The sequence below is a fragment of the Bos indicus genome, chromosome 14 (assembly GCF_029378745.1).
Source record: "Bos indicus isolate NIAB-ARS_2022 breed Sahiwal x Tharparkar chromosome 14, NIAB-ARS_B.indTharparkar_mat_pri_1.0, whole genome shotgun sequence".
In the NCBI taxonomy this organism is placed as follows: domain Eukaryota; kingdom Metazoa; phylum Chordata; class Mammalia; order Artiodactyla; family Bovidae; genus Bos; species Bos indicus.
In genome coordinates, this window is record NC_091773.1 from 20,626,580 (window position 1) to 20,651,922 (window position 25,343).

At 42.5% G+C, this 25,343-nt stretch overlaps 1 protein-coding gene across 1 annotated transcript in view; it reads left to right on the plus strand.

Annotated features, from left to right (window-relative positions):
* Window positions 1-1,054: 1,054 nt before the first annotated feature.
* Window positions 1,055-25,343, plus strand: part of SNTG1 (syntrophin gamma 1) — a 420,423-nt gene continuing 396,134 nt past the window's right edge. The window contains exons 1-2 of the mRNA XM_019973430.2: window positions 1,055-1,415; window positions 1,747-2,524. The gene's annotated coding sequence lies outside the window, so the exon portion shown is untranslated. The remainder of the gene's footprint in view (window positions 1,416-1,746; window positions 2,525-25,343) is intronic.

Here is a 25,343-nt window from a genome sequence, read left to right on the forward strand (position 1 = left end):
TTCCACATTCGCCCCAAGTAACAAAGTTCTGAGTAGCTTTGCGGGTCTAGTGAAGGCGGGATGGCTCCATCTGACGCGGTGTGAGAGCTCCCTCCGCACCTGCTACCGGCGCCCCAGTCACCAGCGCCTCTGGTCAAAGGCCCGGTAGAGGGCGGGCGACGCGCCCTTTCCCACCGAAAGAGCAGGTTCCCCAGCGCAGCTCAGCGGGTACTGGAGGCCCGTAGTGAGTCGGACCCTCGCCCGCCGCCTCGCCCCGCTCAACCCGCCTCCCCTGCGTGTCTCCAGCCCCACCGCCCCACGCCCCCCCCTCCCCCCCGCGGGATCCCGCTCGAGCCTTAGCGGCGGAGAGGTGGCTCAAAGTCTAAGGAAACCGTGGACTTCCCGGGGTGAATAACAAGCATGTCTGATTTCCATCCCAGGTGATCGCCGGTCCAGTCCCGTTTAGCCTTGAGGGAACCAACCGGAGCCGCGCTGGCTGCCGCCTCCCACTTAGTCCCCTACCCTCAGGTCCTGGGGGAGCCCTCTGGACGCGCGGCGCCAGTCCCTTGGCTCGGATACCCCGCGCCGGCGTGGAGGACCGCGCTGCGCGCACGACTCCCTCTGCTGTAGGCATCCGGGCACGAGGACTCTGAACGCCCGGCCTCGAGGAGGGCCTGGGACCCGGTTCGGGAAATTCGCGTATATCTCCAGCGCCCTCACTCCACACCCGGTCCTTCCCTCTTGAGTTCCCTCCCAGGTCTCCAACAATCTCCGGGCGCGGAAAATGACACTCGCACTCTCAGTGCCTGGAGAGGTGCGCGGTGGTACGATCCCCACGCCCAGCTACATTTTCCCTCTTCTGTGAGTCCTTGGTCGTAATTTTGATCAGCTCTCTAGCAGTTCCAATATAGTGAATTTCGGTCCCCCGCCTCACCCCACGCGCGTCCGCACCGGGTGTCGAATGTGGGCGGCGGAGCCCTCGGTGGCCGTCCCGGGGACCCCCGCGCCGCCCCTCCTGGTGCTGGGGTCGGCGGCTGTGAGAGCCAGTGCCGCGGGCAGAGGTGGGGTCTGCGCGCCGCGGGGGCGAGGGGCCGGCGAGGCCTGAGGGCAGCGATCAGAAGCAGGATAAAGAGCGGAAACCCAAGCCGGGACCGGCGGGCTGCGCTGCATTCAGGCATTAGAAGGGCGGGGACGGCCGATCTTTCCCGCTGACTTTATCGTCCCTCGTTCGGTCTTTGAGAGACCGCCTCCCCCGCTGCCCTGCAAGGCCCGGGGCTGCGGACGCGCGCCAACCCGGCCTCGGGGAAGGAGCCTGCGCCCGGCGCGCATCGCTGCCTCCCCGGCTCGGAGCCTCGCGCTCAAACGTCCTAGTCCCGCCCGACCCCCTCCCAGGGGCTCGGCAAGGATTTCCAGCCAGTTCAGCAACGCTTTACAAGGTATCGGGGCCTTCTCTTTTTTCCTTTTTCTTTTTTCATTTTCTGTGTTTTCATTAAACAGTAACCTGTCGTTTCTGCTCAGAGGGTCTCGGTGCTGTGTCTAACCTGGGAATTTCACAAGGCGCTTCTCAGAATCTAAACGCCCCCCCCCCCCCCATGGATGATGGAGATTGCGGAGTCTTCTGAAATAGCCCTTTCCATCTTATGTAATTAGAGACCCACAGAAGCGCTGGATTTTCCACGGTACATAATCTATATTTATTCTCTCCCCCCTCTTCCTCTCGTGCGCGCGTGTGCGCGCGCGTGTGCGTGCGCTCCCGTTCATTTCTAGCATCAGGAAACTCGTTCGCGGCCACTGAAAAGTCAGGAGCGGCTCACAACTGATTTCCCACGGATTTCTGCCTCCAACGGCAGATGCTGTCCGGAAGCGGTGTCCCCAGACAAACATGAGACCGTTATCTTGGAAAGCCGGTTAGCCCTGCAGCGTAAGAAGCGCCGGCGGAGGCAAGCCTGAAAGAACAGCTAACCGATCGCGTTCGCCGGTGGGGAAAAGTGCAGCGCGGGGCCGGGCCTGGGGTTCGGGCCCGCACTTCAGCACCAGCGGGGATGGACAGCGTCTTTGGACCGGGCCACCGCAGGGACCCCACTGCGCCGCCACGGTCCTCGCTGCCGCCGTCGTCGCCGAGGGCTGCCCTTCTCTCAGCTCGGAGCAGCTAAGGGGCTTCGTCTCCGATGCCCCGGCACCCCCCTGGCCGGCCGTGACAGACCGAAAGGGACCTTCTTCTGCCTGCTGCGACCCCCGCGCAGGGCTCAGAGAAGCTCACCTGATCCACAGATTAAACTCGGCAGCAACTTCCAGGAAAATTGTCGACAGAGGCCAGAGGAGCACCGGCAGCCCAGAGAGGCCGAAGTTGTCCGGCCTCTGAGAACCATGGGCTCTGCAGACTGGGTCCGAGCGCTCTGAGGAGGCCCAGCGATGCTCCAAATAAACAGGATGCTCCCGAGCGGGCTGCACCTGTTTTGGAAATAGCTTTGCGAGAGGAGCTTCTAGAACTACTCACAACCTGGCGTTAGAGAAACTGGAAGATTCTAATTCTTTTACTTGGCCGGTAAGTGATAATACTATTATTACTGCTTGTTTGTAACTCAAGTGACCCCCACCCCCGCAAGATTTTAATGGAAAGATTGAAACAGTATTATTGTTTCCTTGTGGATTAAGATGATAAACTGTTTGATTTTTAAATGGTTGTTCCTGCGTAATGATCTTGGGGAAAATCTTGCCTAGTAAAGTAGTTGGATGTTTTACTTATCTGAAGTCCTTTATGTGACAAGAATATTAAAAATGATATGTGTGTGTGTGTGTGTGTGTAAGCCTATATAAATATATTAGAAATTTAGTTGGATATTTTTGTTGATGATCTAGTATCTTTTTGAATGTGTCTGTGTTTTCCCCCAAAAGAATACAATGTGGCATTTTGTAAGTTTTTTTTCCCTCTTGATGTTATGCATGTAGTTTAAAGTGATCCTGTTTGTATTACATAGTATGCAAGACTCAAAAAGTTACTAGTAGTGATGGTTTCACCATCTGGTCTATTATATTTTATATGAATATAATGTGCCAAACTGTACACCCAGTCCCTCTCTCTATCCCAATCCAGAGTGTACCTACACTTGTGGATCTTAACCTACAGAAATACACACATTTTTATGCAATGTTGTCTTTCTAGCCTTCTAAAGACTGCTTGCTCAAACCAGATCTGCCAGAAGGCAGAAAATGAGAAGCTATAGTGTGCCTTTTTAGGAGAACAGGTTTCCAAAGCATTCTTAGTCCTATGAAAATGCATTTGTCACTGAAATCCACAAAGTGGTGGGGGGGGGGGGTGCCAAGAGTTTTTGGACGAACCATAAGCTTTAAAGTGTTTATGAAATCTATTTTCTGTTGACTCTTACTTCTGTAGCTTTAGAACTGCAATCTTTCACAGTGACCTTGATGAGCATTCTGCTTTAAGAAAAGGGCTTCACAGGGTAAAGGCATATTTATAGCCCACGCGGGACATTTCACCAAGGGCTCGGTGGGTTCCACCAAGCACATCCAGTTAGTGGGGAGCAGGGCTTGGCAGGACTGACTCTAACAACCCTGTGAACACATGTGGTGCTGTGAGCACGACCAGCCCTGTGGGGAGAGTTGGCCCTTTTGAAAAAGCACAGTTCTTCAGGTTCTCCTTTGAATTTCACAGGGCATCTATAATCGATCATAAAATACATATCCATACTGCCCTGTTTTTCATCACTCAAATCCTTGACGGCAGTTAAGATGGCATTGGCCAGTGTGCTGAAGGGCCCTTGTTTTGCGTTGACTGAGAGCAGAAACTGCACTCTGGGGACAAATTGTTCTTAACTGTCACTTGCCACTTACCACAAACCTGCTTGCTTAGCAGAAAGGGAGAGTGGTGTCCATGTCATGGAGCTCCTTGGGGGCTCTGTTGCCCTATGTGAGTCAGAAGCGGTGATCTCAGGAGGAAAAATGCACTATTGATTTGGAGTCCTCACCAGGAGACCTGCGATGTGCCCCTGACAAACCTGCTTTTGTGTGTTTGTTTTTTTCCCCTAATCTGGAAGATGTGAACATGAAATTGCCACATATACTAATTAATCATGTTTTAAGAGAGTTGCAGCCTGTTGCTAGACTCTGAGTGTGGTTGTCAGTTAACAGCACAGACAGACTGCCTGGTCAGCAGAGCATAAGATGGAAGCGGGCCTGTGGGCACGTGGCCGCAGTTACCTTCTCGGTGGCAGAGGGGGCAGGCTTTCTCCATGTGTGACAGAAACAGCACAAAGTAAAAGTTATCCTGGGCTCATCCCTTTAGAGATTTAATCACAGAGATAAAGAACTGATTCACCGTTCCAAGCCCAGGCAAGCTGCCTGGAAGCTCTCCTTATCTGTGGTGAAATGCCATTGCATTGAGACAGCATTTTGTAAACCAATTTAGTGCCTATGTAAATTATAATCTCTAACTCCCCCCAGTCTTCCTGACTCCACAAAAGGAGTGGGTGGGCTAATACAATCATACCGCTTTTTGCACAGAATCCCTTGTCTATAAAGAGAAATCAAGACTTAATTCTAGGACATCCATATCCTATTAAAATAGCTCTCTTTCCTGATGTTTTTTTGGTCTGTTACCAAAAAAGGATGCATGAAGTTTGAGAAGTATCAGACATAGTATTCAACATCCCCTCTCAGAGGAAGGAGTTCTGTTGGTGGGGGTCAGTGTTTTTGTGTTGCTTCTACTTGAGACTCAGAGGAGAAAAGTGAAGTAAGATTGCATAATGAGGACAATGGAAAGTGTATATAGGACCATAGGATAATTTGAAATGAGTTCTGAAATCTGGTAAGTTACTTTTCTTCTTTTAACAAGAAATGGTCTGCATGAGAGTGGGACAGAGATTTCTGGCTTGAACCTTTATATTATACAAATATTATAGAAACACTTATCAGTCAGTATTATTATTTAGACCATCTGATTATTAATACATGACTGAGCCACTTCACTTCACTTCAGTGTGATTATTGACCATCAGATCCTATTGCATTGGAAGGTCCACAGTTTGCTTTTGGAATTGCTTGCTTGGGTTTGAACCAAGTTATATACATGTTTACAAAAAATGTAAAAGAAGAGATGATTATTTTGGAATTTAAGAAGTCCCTCGATAATTGATTTGTTATTTTCATACTGATTAAAAGATTCTAGGCAAGGAACCTGGTTATTCACCCAGTTCTATTAAGAAGGCAAAAGCCACTGAAGAAAAGTGTATCCTAAGCCAGAAATTATTTCTATAGCTATCTCACCTCCAGTGAGTCATAGACTGGCACACAAATGGAGAGACCTCTCATTTTGTATTTTCTTCCTGTTGAGCTTGGCAGAACGAGTTGTGCATGGCATGCATGGAAAGAGACCGCATTCTGCAGCATGAAGTATGTTATGCATCACCATGTAGCAGAACAAGACTTGTTTGACAGTCAGGACATGGGGATTCTTGAAAGGCTGGTCTTAAGATCTTGGGCAAGCCACTCAACCCACTACTCAACTTTTTCTACCTAACACGGGGTACTTTATCTACCAATTAAGATGCGGTCCTCTACATATTGTTGACATCTAGGTATTTGTGGAATAAATGAAGAGATGCATATGCTGGAATATTGGAAAGTCTCAATATGGTGCTCTTGAGAGTATTTTGGAAACTTAAGTGCTATATCTTTGAATTATTATGTCATCTCTTATAGCAATCATTCCTTGACTCCTCAAAAAAGTCCCTTCTATTAGTACATGGCAACATGCTTCTTGCATTTTAAGAGCTTAAATGTAGGGAATATAATATTTCCCTGGGAATTCAGCATCAATTTTCTTATATCTCTCAATGGAAAAAATATTTTAATGCAGGGAGGACTTCATTTAAAATTAGTATTCAAAATTGACATCATGCTTTAAACCAAATAGGCAAGACGAGGTCAGCGTGACACCCAAGTTCATTTTAATTACCCTTGACCCTTGAGCAATGCAGAGGTAAGGGGCTATAACTTTCTGTGTAGTCAAAAATTCATATGTAACTTTTGACTCCTCCCAATAGCTTTCCCAGGTGGCTCAGTGATAAAGAATCCACCTGCCAGTGCAGGAGACCTGGGTTTGATCCCTGGGTTGGGAAGATTCCCTGGAGGAGGAAATGGCAACCCATTCCTGTATTCTCACCTGGGAAATCCCATGTACAGAGGATCCTGGAAGTCCATAGGGTCACAAAAATGTCAGACATGACCGAGTACAACGTGCATACAAATTGACTGCTAATTGCCTACTCTTGACCAGAATCCTTACAGTAATATAAACGATCCATTGACACTGTATGGTGTATATTTTATGTATTTATGATGTGCCTAAGTTTTTCTTATTTTTTTAGATTTTTTTTTGGCTATGCATTTCTTCAGATCATCACCAATCTCAAAAAATTTAAATATATTTATTGAAAAAAATCTGGGTATAAGTGGACCCATGCAGTTCAAACCCATGTTGTTTAAGGGTCAACTGTACTTTCATTTTGACCTGAAATGAATCAACCACTGCATTTTTGTCATCATTTTCTGGTCTGTAAAGGAGAAGTAATGTTTACCATTAGTTATCCCAATAAGGAAGCTCATAGGATTAAGTGGTCTTTAAAAACTCAGCATCTGATAATACATCCAGAAAGCAATTTGTCTTGCTTCACCAACTAGTAAGGATGGAGTGGAGGGTAGACAGCGTGGGGCTGGTCCATGGGCGGCCCTGGAAATGCTGTGGTCTTGGTTTTCATAGGTAACGCAGGAAATCTCCAGTTAAGTAACACCTCATGATTTATTTTTTTCATCAGTTGGAATTTTAAAAGTGGCTATGATTTTTTAAAAATGTAATTGATAAGCATTTGGTCTGTATAGATTTCTAGAGTATCACTAAAAATACATCAAGCGTAAGCTTGAGAAATCTAAACTACTATTGGTGTCATAGTCAGTTTCCATATAGTCTGCTGGTTAAACTATTTGACTGAACTGGAAATGGAAAATTATATAATTGTCTAGTCAGTGATACAATGATGATAAGTTTTTGGTTTGATTTGTTATCATTTACCAAAAAAGAAAAAGTTAATAAACAGTAGAGGAAAAAAAAAAAAGGAAAAAAGCAATGGGTGAAAAGTCATTAGAATAATGTCATTTGATCCAGAACCAGATTTTGGGTGAAATCTCTTGGTTTTTACCTGATTTAATTGGAATAAAATGGACTGCAAGCTGGACTCGGCACAGAGCCGCAGACCATGACTACTCCAATTTCAGTACCATTTGTTAAAAACCAAAACTGACATATTTCATCAGTCTTTTTCCAGTCCTTTCTCTCTCTTTCTAAAAGTGGGAGAATGAATCAGGACTTGGCAAAATAAAACTTCATATTAATATCTTTTAGAAGTTTACAAGAAAATATATCTCTAAAAATGAGGAGTGGCTAAGAAGAAATAACCGCTCCATTTCTTTGGTCAAAATATTGTGGGAAAAAAGTCCTAAGAACAGGCAGGAATGAAGCCAGATCAACAATGTTCCATGATGTGTCTCTTCTGGCAACTCTTCCCCTTCTTTGTCCTCTGATACCTGCAATAGCAGCTGTGAAAAGTGAAAGTTAGTTGCACAGTCGTGTCCGACTCTTTGTGATTCCATGGACTGCAGCCTGTCCTGCTCCTCCGTCCATGGAATTCTCCAGGTAAGAGTACTGGAGTGTGTTGCCGTTTCCTTCTCCAGGGGATCTTCCCATCCCTGGGATCAAACCCAGGTCTCCCACATTGCAGGCAGATTCTTTACCAGCTGAACCACAAGGGAAGCCCACAATAGCAGCTCTAACCAGATGAAAGCCTTGGGGAACTGTAAGACCAAGAGGAAAACAGAGAACCAGCTGTTACTATGGTCTGTTAAATGCAGCGCTGCCTCCAATACAAGTTTTGATGCAGTATTCAAGAAAAGGGGAGAGGTTATATTACAAGGTGGAAAGAACAGCAACTGTCCATTGCAGTGTCATAAAGAATTTACCAAAGCTTTCTAGGTCAGTTTCTATATCTACCATTGATAGAATGCTCAGGAAGGTGGGCTCATAGGCTGTTGTCTCTCTAAAAGCTTGTTTTTGCAGAACGTTTTATTAACAAGATGAAATGTTCATAATGTGGCCTCGATGTAATTAAGATACCCCAGCTTTGTGGGCGTCCTTTCAGTTTGTTACTCAGAAATGACTAGTATCCAGAGGACACACAAACAGAGCCAGAGACCAATGTGGGTAATAGTACTTCTGGCTGGAGAGCTGTTTTTTCTATATTTTTTCCTGCAGTTTTATATAATATTTCCTCATTTATCAAGTGGTAAGCCTATACCAGTTTAGCTCAACTATTTATCCTATGTTTCTCTGTTCTGATTTTAATCTTGAAGAAATAAAACTCCTAAGAGCAGATTAATTTAATTGCCTGAATACACCTCTGATTACAGCTCATATGAGCAAACTGTTATGTGGTCAGGACCTTTAGAGCTCAGGTAAGTAAGATGAGGGTAGTTCATCTAATTTACTACATTCACAAACACTCAGGCTGTTCATTTTTCTTTCCAAGTCCATCCTTTTTCTCTATTTACAAATCCTTTTGTGTGACTACTGAAAAATGAAACTGGCCTACTATCTACCCAAGCAATGTGTTTTTGTTTTCCATTTCATATTTTGTTTCCATGGCGGCAAATTTCTGGGAAGTCCTAAAGTTAGAGTATTTCACTGTTATATGAGGTTTTCATGGGCCATATGACTACATTCCAGGCGACCTAACCTCCTTGAGTTCCCATCCTCAGTGAGACTCAGCACTTCTGTGGCTTCAGCAGTTTTGTGAAATTCCCTCTCTAGGGCATCTTACCTATGAATCTCACAGCAGGCCTGAGGCAAACATTCTGATTCCTATTTTGCCAATGAGACAGTGAGGTCCATAAATGAGTCTCCATACATTGAGTCAAAATTAAGATTTGTGTCAATATTTCATATTTTCCATACTTTGTAGGTGGTTTGGAAAGAAGAAATATCTCTTGTCCCATTGATTACATGCTTCACTTGCTTCAAATTATGATTATAAACAAACAAACCGAGTGATTGTATTTTACTAACTTTTGCTTTTACTAAGGAACTGGAAGGGTTTAGATTCTTAAGGATTTGAAAGGTCTTGCAGATTATCTTGACCTTAATCTTATTCAGTGGAGGAGGGAATGGCTACCTATTCTAGTATTCTTGCCTGAAAAAATCCCATGGACAGGGAAGCCTGGCAGGCTACAGTTCTTGGGTTTGAAAAGAGTCAGACATGACTGAGCAACTAACACTTTCACTTCCACACTGTTGTACAAATAGGAGGGTTTGTAGATGTTGTACTCATATGTTGGATGTCATATTTTAGAAGCATTGGTGAGCCAGAAAGGACCAGGGTTGATTCTGCTGCAGTGATTCAGGTTTGAGGTGATGAGAACTTGATCTCATGAGGTGAAGGTGAGCAGTGAGTCAGTTGAGACTGGATGGTAAGGTGATGGGTGATGGACTGGCACATAGGAAATGAATCAAGCTAGGTCATGTGCTTGGTACCTGCCATGGGCTGGATAAATACAAATGCACTTGGGAATAAAACACCCATCTTTGGAAGGAAAGGTGTCAGACCTGACTTGGGACGTGTCCTCTGAGTGGAGAAGAGGTGGAAGGACCAAATGGCAGGGAGGAACCTTTGGTTTCAGAAAGAGGTACAACCTGACATGTCCAGCTCAGAGCTGGAAAAATGGAAATGATTGCTGAAGCCATGAAAATATAGCCTTAGTCTCTCAGTCTTGTCCAGTTTTTTTCGACCGCATGGACTATAGCCCACCAAGCTCCTCTGTCCATGAAATTCTGCAGGCAAGAATACTGGAGTGGGTTGCCATTCCCTTCTCCAGGGGATCTTCCCGAGCCAGGGATTGAACCCAGGTCTCCCGAATTGCAGGCCGATTCTTTACTGTCTGAGCCACCAGGGAAGCCCAAAATATCATATCTTACATGATAAATCTAAAAGAAATACAGATAATAGTTGGGAAGAGACCTATTTAAAATCTTATTTTTTCCAGTAAATTATATATTCATTTTAAGTGATCATGTAAAATATATCAAACATTCAAGTAATTACTCATTTTTGTCACTGGAAGATTAACTTTCTTCCACTGGTGATATGTAACCTGTTGTTGATTTTACTTGAAAGGCTGCAATTGATCTTCAATAATAATAAAATATCTTTTCATTATATAATTTTTATATCTCATTAATATTAGATCTTATGTAAAACTTCCACATTTTGCTAAAAGAAATTTTTGATGGTAAAAATAAGTGCAGTGTTATTCAGATCAATCTAAGTGTCCTCAGTGCTTTTTCTCTCTCATGAACTGAATAACTTCCATGGGAATGACTAGAATTTTCAAGCCAGGCCAGGCAAACAGAAATTTGTTTTTGTCTGATTTTCAAATTCCTTTCTCCAGCCTCTCAGATTCTCCAGATAACTTCCTGACTGTATCTTGGTATAAAAGGAATAAATTATCTGGTTTCTGGTGGGCAATTAAGTTTTCTAAGCCAACAGTGTGCCATTTAGCCAGTTACCTTGCAGAGCCCTAAAAGGCCTCCAGTAATGTGCAGGGGACGATGTGCCACCAAACGGTGGGGGCTATCCCCTCATCACTGATGCAGTCCGTGGTTTGGTACATCCACAGGAGCTACTTTGACTCAACGAGTCACATTTGCATCAACATGGGGGTTGAGTCAGTGAGTCTGTCCAAGGCTGGCCCACAGAGGTTAGGAGATGTGGACAGGGAGCAGGGCACTGCAAAGGGGTACCCTGCCTTTGAGAAATGCAGCTATGCTGTCAACTGCTATCTACGTGGGATCTCTGTGCCATTGTCTGTGTACTTGGCAACCATCGGCAAGTCAGTCACTCACGGCTACAAGAAATTATCTGATTATAGATTTGTAAAGACGTGTTCTTTGTGAAGTAATCAGCTACTCTGCAGCTGTGAAATTAAAAGATGCTTGCTCCTTGGAAGGAAAGGTATGACAAACCTAGACAGTGTACTAAAAAGCAGAGACATCATTTTGCTGACAAAGATCTATATAGTCAAAACTGTGGCTTTTCCAGTAGTCATGTATGGATGTGAGAGTTGGACCATAAGGAAAGCTGAGCATGGAAGAATTGATGCTTTCGAACCATGGTGATAGAGAAGACTCTTGAGAGTCCCTCAGGCAGCAAAGAGATTAAACCAGTCAATCCTAAAGGAAATCAACCCTGAATATTCATTGGAAGGACTGCTGCTGAAGCTCCAATACTTTGGCTACCTGATACAAAGAGCCAACTCACTGGAAAAGACCTTGTTGCTGGGAAAGATTGAGGGCAGGAGGAGAAAAGGGAGACAGAGGATGAGATGGTTAGATAGCATCACCGACACAATGGATAGAAGCTTGATAGTGAAGGACAAGGAAGCCTGGCGGGCTGCAGTTCATGGTGTTGCAAAGAGTTGGGAACGACTTAGTGACTGAATGCAACAACTACTCTAGTATTAATGTAGTGACCATGGCTATTTTTGTCCTTGTCTTTTTGACTAATGGAGTAATTACTTTCTGCCAGTTATAAAATTCAATGACCTCAGTGTAGATGGCCGGTCGACACAGCTCTGTGGTGAGAACACTTCTGGTGTTTCTTAGGAGTTGCAGTGATTCTACTTAGCTGTTTACTCGTGTTCTGTCACTATTCCACCTGAAATATCCTTTGGGAACCTTTGTCCTTGTACCTCTAGGTCATATTCTGGGCAGTATATGCATACAAATTACATACTGTCCTACCCACTAAATCACAGGTGTCCTACATTTTTCGGGCAACTGTCAACAGTATTGATGGGTGTTGATACAATGGTCATGCTTATGAATGTATAAAACTGTTTTGAGAAATAAGCAATTCTATTACATAGAATTCAGTGTGTCTTTTTTCCAGTGAAAATGAAATTTCTTTAAATCATATCCATACTTAATTTTTCTGAAGTTTTCTTTTTTTGGTTATGTATAAAAGCAGGAAATCATAAAATAATCAGTTAAATGGAGCCTAGAAATAATTTGGTCTTCCCAGGAGGCGCAGATGGTAAAGAATCTGCCTCCCAGTGTGGGAGACCTGGTTCAATCCCTGGGTTGGGAAGATCCCCTGGGGAAGGAAATGGGTACCCACTCCAGTATTCTTGCCTAGAGAATTCCGTGGATAGAGGAACCTAATGGGTTACAGTCCATGGGGTTGCCAAGGGTTGGACACAACTGAGCATCTGAATAACAGCAACAGAAATCATTTACATTATTTTTACAAGCATATAATTCGCCCCACTAGGCTATTTTCTTCTGAGCAGAATTAACCAATCTCCAAATGAAATGCCCTCTCTTCCTTCCACGTGTGTCTCCAGAATATTTGCATGCGAGCTACACTTCAATGTGCTTAGCTTTGCCAAATCACTGAGCTTTTTTAAGTTTATCAAGGATACACATTAAGAGATTGGATGACACACCAGTGGGTAGAAGTCCTGGGCATGAATCTGAGACTATGTTATCAATATACCTATTCTTAATGAACATAGAAGTTGACCACTTGGAACAAAGCCTAAATGTGACAAAAAAAAAAAAAAAGTGTTTGGCATCTGATGAATTACTTAGCATCTCTTTTCGTAAAGAATAAAAGCTCTCTGGCTCCCAACAAAGAGTTTGTGAGCTGTATGGCAGTGTTTTGAACAAGAAGATCATTTATAAAAGCAGTCTTTATATTTAGGAAATAATTAGGGATGCAGCTGCAGGTTTTAATGACTTTTAATAAAGCCTGTTATAAAGTGAATTAGCAATAAATGCTTAGCAGAATGATACTGAATCAGGACATGATAGAACATTATTAGATCTGTTTATTGGATTGTTAAGGCAATATATGTTTATGTAATACCAGTTTTGTCATTTTCTAGGATATTTTGAAGGAAAGTTCAAGGTGGGTTGCATTTTAATGAATGGGAGGAGTATATCAACTAGCTCTGATAAACCAGTAAATGTTTTCATTTATAACTAACTGATAAAGTGAAAAATCTGAAAGCTTCTTAAATTTCTGCAATATTTGGAATTGTAGAACAATATTCATGTTGAAGATACAGTATTCTGATCATTTAAAATATTTGAGTCTTTCATAAGGAAAGTTGAATGTACTTTGTAGAAAATAATACTTTGTTAGAAATAATCTGTGCTCAAAGCTTGCTTGGTTGGCATTGCCAAAATCTAAATTTCAATGTCAAGTGCTCAGAATACTGATGAGTAGATGCACATACAGCTCATAACTCACCAGTTCCTGTTTGCCCAAGTATTTTCAGGCCACCTGAGCATGCAGAATGATACAAGGTAGATTCCTTTTAGGGATCAAGTGTCGTCTCTGACCTCAAGGAGGCCGGAGTCTAATGAGGCAAAGCAAGGGTACCTGGAGTCATGAAGTCCCTAGAAGACAGAGCTGGAGATATACTCACCGATCAGCAGCTTAGGAAGCTGACCCTCAGAACATTCTGGAAATTTGCAAAAAGGTTCAAATTTGGCTCATGGCTGAATCAACATAGAACCATAAATTATGGTTTAATCAGTGATGATGCTCCAAGGATGGTAAAGGAAGATCAAATACTGTTTATGGCTCCTCCCGGAACTATCCTTCAGAGTAAATGAGCAACCCAGGATGATGAGAAGCTAGAAAAGATGTAAGTCTTAAAGTCTCAAGCAGGTGAGATTGAATGTCCATTGGAGACGCTGTTAGCATAGCGATGCTGTATTTGAATAATCACCTTTTTAACTTCTTATTTATTTTTAAATAATTACAGACACAAAGGAAATGGCAGAGATATTTCTTGTGAAGTCTTCCCCCAGCTTCCCCTTTAAGATAAAGATCTTAAATCATTATAGTAATGCACCATGACCAGACATTGATATTGCCACAGTACTGTCAAACAGATTATGAATCTTATTTACAGCTCATTTTTTTAAAAAAATAAATGAATCAGATTTTAATCACCTGGCTTTGTTAAACCCACAAGATCAAGTTCACAGCTTTTTCTAGTCTGTTTTCCCTAACCACATGACCTAATGTATTTTCTGAAACCTTTCGTGTTTTAAGAAAAACATATTCCACCTTTTGTTTTGCAACCCCAAAGCTGATTTCCCTAACATTCCCTGTAAATGGCCAGTATTCAACCTCAAAGAGACACTGCTGGAATGCAGCTAAACTACAGTCTCAAAGACCTTCAGAATAGTTTAAGAAAAAAAAGTTATTAAAGAAGATAGCCTCCAGTGTTCCCTGGAGAGGTTCTTCCTGAATGTCCCACTCACTGAAATCTTCCCTCTGGAAACTGCAATAGTCCGTTCCTTCTGTCTCAGGTTCTTTGGTGCTTAGACAGTGTTGCACAGATGGGTCTGAGCCGTGTTTCCATAGGTGACCTATGGAGTCCATACCCACACCAGGCCAGCAGCGGTTCTCAGCCCATGTGCCCTGAGCCAGTTGAGAGCCATGGCAGAGTGAAGACTCAAGACGTGCACTATGGAGTGCCTAGAAAAGCAAAACTAAGGGTTTCATTTGCTGTATTTCCCACTCTTCCTCTGAAAAGTTTCCCTTTGGTGATCAGTTCCCCTGGAGCTGACCCCTCCAGCCCTGGAAGTAACACAGGTACTGAGGCATCTGCTGCCTTGAGTTTGCATGCTTTCCCACCAAGTCTGCTCCTTAGTGTTACTATTTTGGCAGAGATGTCTGGTATTCAGAGACAGAAGAGCAATCTCCCCTTGTTTTGAGGGTATGAATTGTGACAACACAGCTCTGCCATCTCAGGTAACAAACTCTAAGAAATAAAAGTTTCTCCACAGTAATACTAATACAAAAGTCTCAGGATATGATCAGTGTCAATGGCCTATATAGGGAATTCCTTTGTTGTTCAGTTGCTCGGTCATGTCCAACTCTTTGCCATCTCATGAACTGGAGCACACCAGGCTTCCCTGTGCATCACCAACTCCTGGAGCTTGCTCAAACTCATGTCCATCGAGTTGGTGATGCCATCTAACCATCTCATCCTCTGCCACCCCCTTCTCCTCCTGCCTTCAGTCTTATATTAGATGGACCACCTTGATGATCCAAGAGTGTTTCAGTCCTCTCTGCTGCTGGCAGATGGGGCTGCTCTGAGTGGCAAGTTTCTGCTGATCTGGTGCTATGATTTGCTCCAGCCGAAGAGCTTAGAATGCTAAAGCCTTGGTTCCTCTCATTCTTCACCACTACCAGCCATTGGCATTCGAGGCTTGAACAGTTTGCTTTACTCCTGTAGTTCTTGGAACTCATCCTCTTCAGGCAACGTTTCTACTAAGTTCTACAAATTCAAACCCATGTTTGACCACTTGAGCTTTCTGTCGATTTACACTATTTTCAGGCACTCTGTTGCAAACCAAGATCATCAGGTAACCACTCAGGTAACCATTATTCTGCCAGTGGAAGCCAAGAGGAAACACTATCAAGACCAGATTTTTGTGTGCTGTTGAAGTAAACTACAAATGCTTGGATAGACTGCAGTCTCTGCGGTGACGAAAAATTTGTGTGGTCCCACACGCAGATTGATATCTGCTGAGTACTGTTTATTGTCAATGGTCTAGGGATAAAACCTCATGGCTTCATTGGCAGTCCCCTCCACAGTAAGATCTTCTATTCCAAGAATATGTTGTATTAGCTGGTCTGTGGATAAGGTAGAGGAGCAGCTAGTGATGAGTGTGTAGGGAACACCAACAGCCATAGCTCGTTCATCCATTTTCATCTGAACTCATTTGCATGTGTGTAGTTCTATATAATATACCCTGTGTGTTGATTTGTATCACTATTATCACAATCAAGACAGGTCTTTTTAATGTCTGCAACAGAAATTCCTCACCTAACCCTTAACACTGTGACCACTCCCCACTCCCCTAGAGACACTCATCCATGCTCCAGCTCTAGAATTTTGGCTTTTTTGAGAATGTTATATTAATAAGATTGTGTAGTCTGTGATCTTTTGAGATGACATTTGCTTTTCCATTCAGCATAATGAGATCTACCCAGGTCCCTGCTCATGTTAGGTGTTTATCTCTTTTAATTTCTGAGTAGTATTTCATGGTGCACTTGCACCAGCTTTTTGGCCATGTACTATGTGAAGAGTATTTGGATTGTTTCCAATTTGGGGCTTCTATGGATGTTATGAACATCCACATAGAAGTAGTTTGTTATGTAGTAATATGTAAACTGAATATATCTATATAAGTTTACTTGAATGCCTAACAGAATATATTAATAGTATTTCGAAGGCAGGCCGTAAGCAAAGGATTTGAAACAAGTAATACTGTTTAAAACTTGGCTTTCCACTGATAAATGATGACAGTTTTGTACTCATTACTTTTGCTTTGTGAGCACTGGTTTCTGATATGTAATAGGTGTAAAACAGTATTTTCTCTAAGGCAATGCAGAATCTTAAACCATTCATTAATGGTCCCACATAATTATTGATTTTTAAAGAAGAGATTTTAGTTAATGTCATGTTTACTTGATTTTGTAAACACAGAATGGACTGTAGACCTAAATGTAAAACACAAAACTATAAAACTCCTACAGGACAACATAGGAGAAAATCTAGGTGATCCTAAGTATGGTGCTGACTTTCTAGATACATGAACAAAGGCACGATCCATTAGACAAAATAATCGAGAAGTTGGACTTCTCTAAAACTAAAGACCTCTCCTCTGTGAAAGACAACATCAAGAGACTGTGAAGGCAAGTCACAGATTGGGAGGACTTATTTTCAAAAGACATGTCTGATAAAGGACTCTGATCCAAAATATGTGAAGAACTCTTAAAGCTCAACAATAAACAAAATGATCAACTCAATTAAAAAAATGGACCAAAGATCTAAACAGAGACATCACCAAGGATGATATACAGTTGTCAAATAAGCATATGAAAAGATGTTCCACATTTAGGACTAGTCCAGTGCTGTAAAGGTTGAGGGAAGCAAAAATTAGTCTAGATTTATGGTTAATAAAACTGGCCAAGGAGTTCTGAGACTTTTGAAAATACAGCTTCTAGACCCTATTCCAGATTTGCTAAATCCTGTGATTCATGGGGTTACAAAGAGTCGGACACGACTGAGCGACTGAACTGAATCTCATCTCTGGAGTGAAAGAGTGCGTGTACCCTTGTGTGTGTGCACATGTGCATGTATATGCATGCACCCGCATGTACGTGTACATGTATATGCATGTGAAGTACACATGTGCTCAAGCACACGTCTATATGTGACATGTATGTATAAGTGTGCATGCACGCACACATGCCTGTACACATGCATGCCTGTACATGTGTATGTGCTCATGAATGTGCACACGTGCCTGTACATATGTGTGCTGCATGAATGTGTGCATGTACACATGTGTGCCTATACACACATGCATGTATGTGCAAGTGTACAGGTATATGTGTTCACACACATGTCTGTATATGTGTTCATGTACATGTATGTGTACACACATGGGTCTGTGCATATGTGTGTACATGTGCCTCTACTACATGTGTGTACATATGTTCATGTACAAGTGTGTATCTGTATCATGCATGTGTCTATATGTATGTGTATTTATGAGAGAGAGACAGAACTCTGGGGTATTCGAATGTCATCTTCTGAAGTGAAGTGTCTGAAGAGCATCCTAATGAAATGAGGAACTAGAAGCATTCCCTCAGGGACTCCTCCATATCATTTCCCTTACTAAAGGCATTTGAAGTCATAATTCCCTTCTTGGTGTTGGGCATGGGCAGGTAGAGTTGTGCAAGTGGAGATGTTGGGTCACTGGGAGAATGTGTCCCCATGACGAGGGGAAGCTCAGCCAAGAAGGAATCGTCACAGTAGAGGAGGTGGGTCTGTCTGAAGATGTGCCAGTCCTGCGTTCCTAGTCCACTGGAGACAGAGGCCAAGGCCTTGAACCAAGGAGTGAGCACCCAGCTTGGATGCAGTCACTGTGGCCTCTCTGTGGTGCACCTGTCAGGATTCTTTGTTGTCCACCCACAGCTCTGGCCCAGTGGACTCAAGCTAGCATCCTCACACCTCTGCCAACATAAAACTCAACACTGCAGTGCACCAGAGCCTGGCAGGCACCCTAGTTTCTGGTCTTTACAGTTTATGTCCTCGTCTTATTTTTCCATTCATTTTTCCTACTGGACCATGACACATGGTTGTACCATCTCAGGTTTTTAAATATCCTGCTTCAGTTCCCCTGATTTTTCAATGGATATGGATGACAATGAACTTTGGCATTCACAGTTTTAAGGAACTAATTGATAATATGAAAAGGAACCCAATGAAAACCAATTGAAGTTGAAATTAAAAATCTCTCTAAAAGCTGAATATTATCCTAATTGGAATGGATTGTACGAACTAAGTTGGCAGTGGCTGATGTTGTTTATGAAATGCAAGAATCTTGAGGTCAGAGCAACCTAATGGATGAAATTGAAAGGCTTCATGCAAGGGTAAGGGCCATTAGCAGGTTGGCCAAAATCGTGTCAACCAAATTGTTAATTATTTAAAATAAATTTAAAAATTGATTTAAGCAAAAGGAAGGTTTTCCTTTATTTTTATATGTGGCTTTCTTAATTATTTGCCATGAAAAATTCAGGTTGCTGAAAGCATCAAAACTACTTTGGCTATTTATTAGTATGAATTAATTTTACAGTGAACTTAATATTCTTAGAAGAATTATTATGCAACCTGCAATTTTAGAGAATTGTAGAAGTATCATTCATGTTTAGTAATTTAAATATAAATTTCCAGTTGGTTGAAGTGAATTTTTCAGTATCTTGATTGTGGTGATATTAAATACATGCAGCTTGTTGTATGTCAGTCATCCTCACAAAGGCTGTTACAATTAATTTCATTTGTTTCTTTGTAGTTTGGAAAGGTGACTCTTAGGAAATTTGAGATGATTGACGTGGCTTGTATTACATTCTTGTTGGAGAGTGCTGGCTGAGGGCTCTATCTTTCAGGAACTGTGGGAACAAAAGGTTCATGAAACATCATCCCCAGGGTCCAGGGAGCTACGTCCAGAAGTATGTCCAGAAGATGGAAAGCGTAGGAAGAGGGCCTGGGCTTTTTCAACAAATAGAAGACTTGAGAAGCCATAGCTAAAAGCATTTATGAAAATAGCCACCAAGTGCAGGGACGTTATTAGACCTGGATTTCCCATCTCTCTTTGGAGTTGTTCTGCTCTTGGCGACACTGTCATCTCTCCTCCTCCCTCTTTTGCATCACCTCCCCTCTTCTTTCTGGATCCTCTGCTTCTCATCCTCCATCCGAGTCCACAGCCTGTTTCTCTGCTTCCTTTTGTATCCTGCCAGGGAGCCATCTTGTTTTAAAAATTGAAGTATGGCTGATTCTCAGTGTTGTGTTTGTTTCATGTGTACAGCAAAGTGAATCAATTTTATACATAGACATGTATCCACTCTTTTTTTTTACTCTTTCCCCATATAGACCATTAATCAGAGCACTGAGTAGAGTTGCCTGTGCTATACAGTAGGTTCTCATTAGTTACCTATTTTATACACAGTATCAATAGTGTATATGTGTCAATTCAAATGTCCCAGTTCATCCCACACCACTTTACCCCTTGGTGTCCATGTGTTTGTTACCTCTGTCTGTGTCTCTACTGTTGTTCAGTTGCTAAGTCGTGCCCGGCTCTTTGTGACCCCATGGACTGCAGCACACCAGGCTCCTCTGTCCTCCATTATCTCCCAGACTTTGCTCAAACTCATGTCCATAGACTCATCTGTACTAGTGTTCTAGATTCCACATGTGTGTGTTAATGTCTGATATTTGCTCTTCTCTTTCTGACTTACTTCACTCTGTATGACAGGCTCTAAGTCCATGTCTGTGCAAGTCATTGGTCTTACACTCTTGTTTCTATTGATATTTGAATCTGCTTCTCTCCTCCATGGCTGTACCTGCACCCTCCTCACTGGCCCCCAGACTCCTTCTAAATACATACCACTTTCAGGTCGATTTTCTCAACGGGAAACCCCACTGTTCCCATGCCCTTGCTTACTACCTGCACTGGTGCACACAGAGTGACTCCTCAGCCGGATTTGCCAAGCTGTTCACAAGCTGCCCATGTGTCTTTAGTCCCGTGTGTGATCCTTCCCCGGGGTGTGGTTCAGTCCCATGGGATCAGCTCAGCACATGCTGAACACTCTGCAGGCCATAGCTCATTTAACCTGTGTAGGGAAATTGTAAGGCAAGTAGCAACTGTAATCTTCACTTTATACATGAAGAAACAGGATGCATGTTCATTAGATCAGATCCTCAGGATGGAAACCTGATTCACCATCATGATTCACATTATATTTGCACCATCCGGCCAGACTTCACATCTAGAGGGCTCCTCACTCCATTTCTCCCCTTCTTCCATTATTTTCTTGGACTTCATGGTAGGACTGTAATTAATTATACTACTTACTATCAGTCAGTGACTCAGCCAGAAGCTGTGATCATTGATAGGTAATTTGAAGGGAGTTTAATAAATGGGTTATTTACAAAGTGTGGGTGAGACTTGGGGAAACAGCAGGCACATCGAGCATCCTCCTGAGGTGCCCAAAGAGGTAAAGGATGGAGGGCAGGGATCCCACCTGGCCCCAGAGAAGGGACCATATGAAAGAGCCACCCGCCATGACCTGCTTTCTTTAGAAGGCATTTTGCCACCCCAAGGACTCGACTGGCAGAGACTTGAGAACAAACACCCCCAGACACTTTTCCACAGCCCCCGTTTCTTGCTGGCCCCTTCAAGCAGAAACTAGAGGAGGAGAGATATAGTCTATGCAGGTCCACCTCCTGTGGCCAGAAGTGATGAAGAATACAGGTCAAAGAGTTTTTAAAGATGGGAATAGCCCTATAAAACAGGTGACATTTTGTGTGTGTTTTAAATTTATGCTATAATCCTGTTCTCTTATGAATTACTTTCTCCAGTGTATGCAAAGATACCATTATGTTGTTTATGTCCTTGTAAAGTTCAGTACTCCTAATGGTAAAGAATCCACCTGCAATGCAGGAGACTCCGGTTTGATCCCTGGGTCAGGAAGATCCCCTGGAGGAGGAAATGGCAACCTACCCCAGTATTCTTGCCTGGAAAATTCCATAAACAGTGGAACCTGGTGGGCTGCTGTTCATGGGGTCACCAAGAGTTGGACATAACAGCAATGAACACTTTACACTTCAAGTGCTGCATAGTATTCCTACTAGTGAACTTCTGCATTAACGTACCTGTCTACTAGTGGACTACTGTATTACACCTGCCTGTATGTACTAGTGAACAAGTGCAGTAACCTATTTACCTACTAGTGAACTGTCTGCAGTGAACGACAGTGAACTACTGCATCACACCCAGATTGCTTCCAGTGACCAGATTCTGTGGGCAGCAGTGGGGTAGAGCCTTTCTGTATGTCTCCTATTGACTTATGGGTTTGCTGGGTCAGAAGGTTTGCACATTTTCAATTACATTAAGTACTGCCAGACTATTTTTGTTTGAATTTCTCCTCTCTTCACTTGTGTGTGAGGACTTCCACTTTTGTACATTCTGAACATCCTTTGGCATATGCCAGTCTTTAATTTTGCTCTTCTGTTGGGTAAAAATTATTAAGTTGATATTTAAATCTGTATTTCTATTATTACTAGTAAATTCTAGAATCTTTTCAAATTTTTCAGTCATTAAGATCCCATCTGTAAATTGTCTGTTTATAGGCAGATGCTAATAAGTAGTTTAACTGAATGAAAATGACCTTAGTATTCATCTAATCACAGCCTTTTAAGAGCCCTTTGCCACTGACCACTTAGTAGAGACGCAGTAAATTTTCATTTAATAAAATGCAATGTACCGCATTTTATTTTCTGTACATCTAATTTCTGCCATTTGCCTTTTGAGTTGGCTCAGTAACCATAGGTAACAAGTCATGAAATGACTCTTTTAAGCTGTCAGTCAATAGGCTTTTAAAACACACGGACTGACAACTTATTCTCTGGCTGTTTCCTGTGTCCCATCCACCCCCAGCTCTCCTAGTCTGCCAAGTGCGTTGGGTTTCAGAGGAAATTCTGAGCACAGGGCCTGTTTGGGAAGACAGCAGCTACTCAGAGGACCTGCTGCATGAGGGCCGTGCGGGAGAGATGCAGGCTGCCTCCCCAGACCATCCTGATCTGACGTGTCAGGAGGGAGCCTCCTGAGGCGGTGATCTTGGACTGATAGACGCAATTTAATGAACTTGAATTGGTTAAACCAGGCGCCTTTGATGGACCAATATTTAACGCACTGTTGGGACCACCCTGGGCATTTAGAGTCTAGAACATTACCTAGATGGAATTCAGCAATAAACTGCCCCTTGGTGGCGTATATCTGAGTGAACACCTATCTTTCTAAGGCAGCTCTTCACCCCATGTTCCTCTGCATTCCAGGAACTATTATTACTGCTTTTCCTGAAATGGTAAAACTGAAGAACAAGATTACCTTCTAGAGCTAGGAGTTATAGACCATCTCTCAGGGTAAAAGGTGTGAATGTGGGAGCATCCCCATCCCACCCCCTTGCTACCTCAGAAGGCTTGAGCCAACATTGCTGTGTGTCTTACGGACACTATTCTGTCCAACTTGTAGAATTATAATCCTTGCCTCTGTCACCCCATAACCCATGTTTTTCAAATGTCACCGTGAACCCCACATTAACTGTGTCTTATTTGGATGGAAATATCTCTATGTTTCTTTCCAAATTATGTTGCATGCTATATTATTCTATTAAAATAAGTTTTTTCCCTAGACAAATTTTGCATCACTCAATGTAGCACATTTGAATTTTATTTCCATAAATATTTTTAAAGCAATCACATAAGTTTAACTGCTTAGTTTTTGTTATATTAATTTAGCTAATGCATTATAAGGACTTCCCTGGTGGCTCAGACGGTAAAACGTCTGTCTACAATGTGGGAGACCTGGGTTCGATCCCTGGGTCGGGAAGATTCCCTGGAGAAGGAAATGGCAACCCACTCTAGTACTCTTGCCTGGAAAATCCTATGGACGGAGGAGCTTGGTGCAGGCTACTGTCCATGGGGTCACAAAGAGTCGGGCACAAATGAGCGACTTCACTTTCACTTTCAATGCATTTATTATTTTTTTTTAAAAGTTTTAAAAAATTAAAGCAGGAAAATTTAATTTCACAAGGTCTCTGAAGCATATCAAAAAGTTATAATGTAAATGTAAAGTTAAGAAATTATTAATGGGCTAAAATTTATGCATTATAATTTTGGTGTTTACTGTTTAGTAATTTAAAAAGTGATCTTTCTAAATGTCCCCTCCCAAATTATTTCAGCAGTCACTCTATCCATAGTTCATGCATCTCTGGATTCTTGTCTGATTTAACCTAATGCCAGATCTTTGCAGGGTCCCAATTCTGACACATATTACATTTCACAACTACCTCACTGGGGAAAGAATATCTCCTCAAATGGTTAAACAGGGTATCAGGTTTGACTTTGCAGAGTTCTCTGTGGGCCGTGAGTCTAAAATTCTGTTTTAAGGATTAATGGAATTTATACTTGTTATTCTATAATCAGTAGACCTTGTGTTAGGAAGAAGTAATTGGAGAAAAGATATTTGTGTCAGTTTCATAATATATGTTCTTAATTCTTTAATCTGAATATTCACTACTGTTTATTACTGTGTTTGTCACAAAGTTCCCCAATAAAACATTAATTGACATGAAATTTGCTCTCATGGTGTGATGAATATTCTGAATGTATATTTAATAATTATGTATTTAGCGCTCAGCTTAAGACACCATCCATTCAGTTCATCTTTTGTCTTTGGACTTACAATGTTCAGAGCAGTGTCAGAGTTTTGCCAAGTTACTTTGGTGCTGAAATGCACACACATTCCTAGGTAGATAGGTTGGTAGGATCTGTGGTTAAGGACTCGCATCTGACTGGAGGACCCTTCTGAGGTGTCCCTGGCAGGTCAGCATCGCCCCTGTGTTCTGCTGGGGACCTGGAGACAATAGAGAAGTTTTATTTTCAGGGGTATATATTCTGTTATAGGACTGCTCCAAATGTTTGAGCATCCATTTCACCGACTCTCAGTGGTCTTGTTAATCGGCTCTTCCCTCAGTAATGCTCACTGGGGACGTAGTGACACACGACCTGACTCCAGCAAGCATTTAGCTCACGTCCCTGAGTCTGCAGGTGACCCATGTCCAGCTCACTGTGCTGGGCTCAGCCTTGCTCTGGACTCAGGTAAGGGTAGGTCTTGTTGCACATGTGTGCTGTGCCTTCTGGGTCCTGTTCTCATGCTGACGAGTGGAGCATGCCAGGCTGGCAAGGACACAGGCTCGCTCATGGCCTCTGTGGCATCAGGTCACGAGCATCCACTCCCAGCAAATAGCCCCGTCCAGCCCAGTGTGAGTGGAGCAGGAGGCTAAGTACTTCCTCAACAATAATTCAAAAGATCATTCCTTTTAAATCTGATCTCTGCATGAAAGCGGGTCATTATAAGCTTCCTCTTTCACTGCAGATACAGTAGCTGAAAATCAGAAAGATTAAATGTCCCACCCTGGTGACAGCAAGGAGAAAGGCCAGCAGGCTCATCCAGGCTAATTGAGTCCAAAGCTGCTGTCTTTGCATTATTCCCATGGCTTCTCTCTGGCTCAGCATCCAGACCATAAGTACATCAATTTGAAAGAAAACTTCATACTCCCCTTAAGATTTCTCTTTTCCAAACACGCTAGTGTTCCTCCCGGTTACCATCAGAATCTTTTAATTTTCCAGATGAATTCCAGCGGCTAAACACTGTGGTCACCATTATTTCATACTCACAATCACATTAAAATCTGCTACCACCACTAGACAAAATATTTAAAATAATTTTATAGATAAGATAAATCAATATATGTCTGACCAGTTTAGGCTTCAATAGGAATCTTTGAATTAAATCTTGAAAACTCTGGGAGGTGTGTGTGGTTGTGGAATATATATATATATATATATATATATATATATATATATATATATCCTAAGAACTTCAGTCCTTTCTGAATTTTACTTGGGTTCTGGGAAATTATTTTATAAAGTGTTTAAAAAATACTCACTTTAAAGTGGTGGTGGTAGCTTTTACTTTATAGAATTCCAGAGGAAGAGATTTCGGGGTTTCTTTTTATTTATTCATAAAATAGAAAAGAGAATATTTCTTAGTGAAAAAGGGAAAGAGAGGCTTACTAGTAAAT